The sequence below is a fragment of the Schistocerca serialis genome, chromosome 1, assembly GCF_023864345.2.
Source record: "Schistocerca serialis cubense isolate TAMUIC-IGC-003099 chromosome 1, iqSchSeri2.2, whole genome shotgun sequence".
In the NCBI taxonomy this organism is placed as follows: Eukaryota; Metazoa; Arthropoda; class Insecta; order Orthoptera; family Acrididae; genus Schistocerca; species Schistocerca serialis.
Window position 1 is genome coordinate 839,396,889 of NC_064638.1, and position 5,674 is coordinate 839,402,562.

The 5,674-nt window shown below is 43.4% G+C and overlaps 1 non-coding gene across 1 annotated transcript; it reads left to right on the forward strand.

Annotated features, from left to right (window-relative positions):
- The first annotated feature begins 3,439 nt into the window (after positions 1 to 3,439).
- On the forward strand, positions 3,440 to 3,514 carry Trnaa-ugc (transfer RNA alanine (anticodon UGC)). Its single transcript has one exon. It is a non-coding gene; the product is annotated as a tRNA-Ala (tRNA).
- Positions 3,515 to 5,674: the final 2,160 nt, after the last annotated feature.

Genomic DNA, 5,674 nt, shown 5'->3' on the forward strand with positions numbered 1-5,674 from the left:
GATCATTTTCCTCAAGATTTTTGTGAATTATGTTGCAGTGCTCGATTTCTTGTAAAACTGATTGGATTTTGCCAATAAGGCCACCATGTGTATCTTTGTTTGAAGCTGTCCCCGAACTTTCTGATCCCTAAGTAAGGCGGTCACATGCACATGTGGAAGGTTTCGTCCAGTTAACAATTTTTACATTTCTTACCTTTATATGTGTTGATGGTGGATTCTCACAGTACACGTAGGCCAACCATCCCAGTTATATTCAGTGCTCTCGTGGTTCCATCAAAAATTCAATTACTTAACATCGATTTGATGAACGTCTGCATGTGTCTGGTGTGAACAGTTCGTACAATCAATCACTGTAGTGTCTATGTTAACCTTCAGATCCCCGTAAAACAGGTTCAACATCATTAGATTTTATACATCAGATATCATTGTTATAACATAGGGATGGATAATGAACAGATCTATTTTGGCATAAGAGGTGTCATTTGTGTTTGCTGTTTCACGAGCATGTGTGCCACTAGGACTAAGAATGTTAGACAGTAAATCTGTCTTGTAATTGCTGAACCTTGTAATGGATAATCACTCCACAAAACCCATTTCCGCATCCGTTTGTAATCCTTTTGAGGTCCCCCAAACGAGCGAGTAATACGATCTTCTGTTATGAGAATAACGATTATTAAAGTAAGCTTAGCAGTTGCACTGATCACGAGATGAGGTTGCCCATCCCTGTGTTCTCAGTGTGCTCTTAATTGAACCTGCGCTTCGTTATCCATTACTAATCATATATTAATCTCTTAACAATAAATTTACCGGGCCCCTGTCACCGTATATATTACAAAAATTCTCTAAATTGTCTAACGAGGCAGCGGAAATCACGTCCGAGAGACAGATCTGGCTTCGACGAGCAGGTCGTTGCAGATCTGAACAAAGAAGATGAATGACATCGACCGATCGATCCTTGAAGTAGGAGATTTTTAACAGCACACACTTAGCAGTAGCCGGTAGGTAAGGTTTTGAAATGCATTGCTGTTTTCATGCACCCATTGTTTGGTCCATAAACAATCAGTGGAATGTATTATCTTCTTACGTTTTAGTTTTGAGGTGTTAGGAAGTAAATATAGGGAAACCGGCCTTAATAAATGATAATTTTTAATTGTTTAGTCACTACTACATCAAGGAAATGAGGAGAAAACAATTATGTATGAAGGCTGATAAACCACTTGCAGATTTAATTTGAACGATATACGGCGAAACCCTCATACAGGTGGTCCGACTGAAGTTGTAATGTGCTCCTTGACCACTACGTCATCTCACATAATCGAGTACTCCTGTTGTCCCGCCAGGATACTGGAGACGTAATAAACAGATGTTTTCTTCAGAATGATATTTGTCAAACAGAATCACTATTCTACGACCAAATTCACTGTAATAAAGGCCTTTCCAAGTTGGCAAGCCCAGCACCGATCTTTTTTCAGAAAGGTTCTTGCTGGCTTCTGCCGAAGCCCCAGAAGCCACGGAAGCGTGCAGTACCTCGGCGCCGTTCGATTCCCCAGCCATCCTGCGTCGCACAGATAAACTTAATCTGCCTGCAGGGCGATTCACCGAGCTCATCTCACGCACCACCAGCCACCGCTCCAAGTTTCCCCGGCACGGCGCAACGATTCACCGAAGGTTTTTCTAGGGCTGCAGGTAACCTGTCGTAGAGGCTCGCCATCATCGTATAAAATTACCTATCGCTCACAGCCTCTTTTGCCGGTTACTGTACTGATTTTTTAAGCCGTTAAATACTGTATGTACACCTTACTTTGGATGGCAATTAATGGAAGGACTAAAATCAAGTTTGCCCTAAAAAGAGAACTGTACATTAATAACTTAGTAGTCTTAATTAATAGGTGACCTCAGGTGTTTGCACATGATAAGTGTTGCAACGGTACATGAAAAAAGTGTGTTAATATACAGTTAGTAATTGAAAAGATTCCAAAGTGGTGAAAAGATGCAAGGTCACCCATTTTCTGTAGCTGTCCAGGATGGAAAATTGTGAACCTCACAAAACGCAAAAACGTATTATCGTATGACTGTACTACAAATGAGTAAAAATTGCGATCACTCAACTGTTACAAATACCTGCAAAAACCAATTTGAAGAGATATGACACCGAATGATCACACAGGCGCAGTAGTGACTAAAACAATGGCAGATTTCTATCCGTCGCTAAGATACCGGAGAATGGAATCAGCCTACAAAGAGGGATGACAAAGCCATCTTGCGTCCCTTCAAATGTATGGGACTCGTTCAAATTAGGACTAAAATGAGGTGTTAGACTAACTGTATTGTTAGACTGCTGCACGATAACATGAATAGCATGGTTCTTGTCAACAGTAGCACTGGAGAGAATTTCGAAATCACGACGCACGTCAAGCAAGGTTGTTGTGTGATAGCTCGCTCTTTGTTTTCAATGTTTGTTACAACTATATAATTCATCATGTCGACGGGAAGCCGCCAAAGAGCAAAAAATCAGAATACAAGATCGATGGTGGTATGTTCAGTCTCAGTCGATTACGAGTCAAGACTAAAATATTTACCACAAACATCACTGAACTCAGTTATGCAGATGATAATGTCTGTCTTATCAATCTATCCTAAATGCATTTGATGAAACATATTCGAGCATTTGACCAAACCTTAACATCTAGAAGACGCAGATCCTACATCAACCTGCACCATACCATAAGAATCACAGCCCAAGGCAATGTCATGTAGAACAAAGAACACTTCCCATACCTTGACAGAAATTTTTTCGAAAATGCAAATATTGATTCTGAAATACAATACCACCTAAAACGTGCCAACACTGCTTTGATAATCTTAACATCACCATTTAAACCTTTTGTATCCCAAGCGACTGTTATACTATGTCTCACATCTCAGTGGGAAGCAAGGACTACTTGCAGAAGGCCCATACGATGTCTGGGAAAGTTCCATCAAAGCTGCCTGAGAATGATCCTAAGAGTTAAATAGAAAAATCAGTGCACTCACTTCAGTGTCTGGAAGAAGCGAACTCCACTACACTACACACCGGAAGCAGCTACTAGGGTAGCAGAGTACGTGTGGCGTGCACACGGGGGTTTTTTAGGTTAGAGGGACCCCCCCTTGGGCGAAACGATAAAATACCTGACGGCTTACCAGAGAGGACATTATCATCGTTGATAAAGAACGTCCGTCCTCAGAGACCAAAAACAGGAAAAGTTAACGTAATATTGGTAAACTGCAGGAGTATCCAGGGCTGCCTTCTTCAGTGCGTATGCATTCACATTTCTCAAATTCTTACTTGAATCGGTAGATTGACTACCGCAAGTAATGAGTATAGTGGACGATAAGTTGGAAATGTGGGTCCCACGGGGAACGTGCCAGAATAAGTCCCTACAGTCGCACTATGCTCTGTGTCTTCGATGACTCAGTCGGATAAAGTGCCTGCCATGCAAGCAGGAGATCCCGGGTTCGAGTCCCGGTCAGGGCACGCATTTTCAACTGTCCCCGTTGATATTTTTCAACGTCTGTAAGCAGCTTATGGTCAGGATTCCATTGTAATTTCATTCATTATGAAAAGACGTCAAACAGATGGTTCAAATGGCTCTAAGCACTATGGGACTTAACATATGAGGTCACCAGTCCCCTAGACTTACAGCTACTTAAACCTACCTAACCTAAGGACATCACACACATGCACGCCCGAGGCTGGATTCGAACCTGCGGCCGTAGCAGCCGCGTGCTGTCATACCGAAACCGATAACTGGAGAACAACCGCACTTAACCGCCCAGTACAGCGTCGCAGTGTTTGGGAACGAAACGCTAATTCCTGAAGATAAGTAACGCTTTGCAGCCAGTCCCCTCCAGAACAACATGTGTCCACAATGTGGGAAACTCTGCAATTCCAGGAATGGACCCTACAGTCACTTAACATCCTATAGAAACTCGTCAGAGAGTGATAGTCCATTATCATCATCATCATTCCAAGAAGGGTAGCATGAATGGTTATAAATTTATCTGACCCATGGGAAACGTCCAGGAAGTACGGAGAAAACCAGAACTGGTTGCCAGTTAATGATGTACATGAGTTACTTTCAAGAACCAGTATTATCTGAGGAATACATAATACTGTAGAAGCCTATGTATCATACCCACGGGAAGAGTGAAGACTAATACTAATTACAGCAGGCAGACAAGCATTTATGCAGTCTTTTTCACTGCACTCCATATGTGTATGGAACAGAAGGAGCCTTAGCGCCAATTCAGAGGAGTTTGCAGTGTGTGGGTGTGCAGGGTGACTTAGCTGCCCCTACCTATGGGGTTTATGCAATCCACAACGCCTTCAAAAGTCACATGCGACATGTGCAAACTATTTCTCCTAGAGAAAAAAATGAACAGGACCTTTTTGTAGGATATTTAATATAGTTGAATTTTGACTGGAACACGTTTTCTTTGGATGCGACGGCTTCGAGTTATTCAAGAACAACGCCTTTGTAGGTCGGTTTTGTATGTTTTTGTTGAATTATTTGAAAACTGCGGCCCCTAGAGAAAATGTATCCCAGTAAAAGATTTAATACATTAAATTTCCAACAAAAAGGGTCCAGTTCATTCCATTGTGTCTAATAGTTGACGCCTAGTGAGTGAGAGTATACAAAAATCTTGTTCATGGTATTTGGAGGCGTTGCCGGTTGCATAAAACCCATAGGTAGGGCACCTGAAGCACACAATACTGATCATAGACTACTGGGCATTAAAATTGCTACACCACAAAGATGACGTGCTACAGACGCGAAATTTAACCGACAGGAAGTAGGTGCTGTGCTATGCAAATGATTAGCTTATCAGAGCATTCACACAAGGTTGGCGCCGGTGGCGACACCTACAACGTGCTGACATGAGGAAAGTTTCCAACCAATTTCTCATACACAAACAGCAGTTGACCGGCGTTGCCTGGTGAAACGTTGTTGTGATGCCTCGTGTAAGCAGGAGAAATGCGTACCATCACGTTTCCGACTTTGATAAAGGTCGGATTGTAGCCTATCTCGATTGCGGTTTATCGTATCGCGACATTGCTCCTCGCGTTGGTCAACATCCAATGACTGTTAGCAGAATATGGAATCGGTGGGTTCAGGAGGGTAATACGGAACGCCGTGCTGGATCCCAGCGGCCTCGTATCACTAGCAGTCGAGATGACAGGCATCTTATCCACACGGCTGTAACGGATCGTGCAGCCACGTCTCGATCCATGAGTCAACAGATGGGGACGTTTGCAAGATAACAACCATCGGCACGAACAGTTCGACGACGTTTGCAGCAGCATGGACTATCAGCTCGGAGACCATGGCTGCGGTTACCCTTGACGCTGCATCACAGACAGGAGCGCCTGCGATGGTGTACTCAACGACGAACCCGGGCGCACGAATGGCAAAACGTCATTTTTTCGGATGAATCCAGGTTCTGCTTACAGCATCATGAGGTTCACATCCGTGTTTGAGGACATCGCCGTGAACGCACTTTGGAAGCGTGTATTCGTCATTGCCATACTGGCGTATCACCCGGCGTGATGGTGTGGGAAGCCATTGGTTACAGTGGACGTTACATTTCAGACGTGTTACGACCCGTGGCTTTTCCCCTGCATTCAATCCCTGCG